Source organism: Pterocles gutturalis, unplaced genomic scaffold (assembly GCF_000699245.1).
Source record: "Pterocles gutturalis isolate BGI_N339 unplaced genomic scaffold, ASM69924v1 scaffold26311, whole genome shotgun sequence".
Taxonomy (NCBI): Eukaryota; Metazoa; Chordata; class Aves; order Pterocliformes; family Pteroclidae; genus Pterocles; species Pterocles gutturalis.
The window spans coordinates 5,455-5,674 of NW_010098593.1; the positions used below are offsets into that span (position 1 = coordinate 5,455).

The 220-nt window shown below is 69.1% G+C and overlaps 1 protein-coding gene across 1 annotated transcript in view; it reads left to right on the forward strand.

The window, feature by feature from the left end:
* Positions 1-220, forward strand: part of LOC104461860 (collagen alpha-1(XVIII) chain-like) — a gene marked incomplete at both ends in the record, with an annotated part of 7,978 nt that overhangs the window by 4,235 nt on the left and 3,523 nt on the right. The gene's annotated exons all lie outside the window — the stretch shown is intronic.

Sequence of the window (220 nt, forward strand, 5' to 3'; positions counted from 1 at the left end):
GCAGCCAAAATATGCCCCAGCAGCCAAAATCCTTCCCACCTCCCAGTGCCTTCGGCTGTTCCCCTCCTTTGGGACCGGGCTGACCACATGCCAGGGAGGCCCACGCTGCTTGGGACCCCGTCCCCATCACCTTGCCACTCCGCTCGCCATCACCTCCACCCAAAGGCATCCTCCCCACCCGCCTCTCCGCCCGCGCCCCTCCCACCCGCGGGGGGGGGGG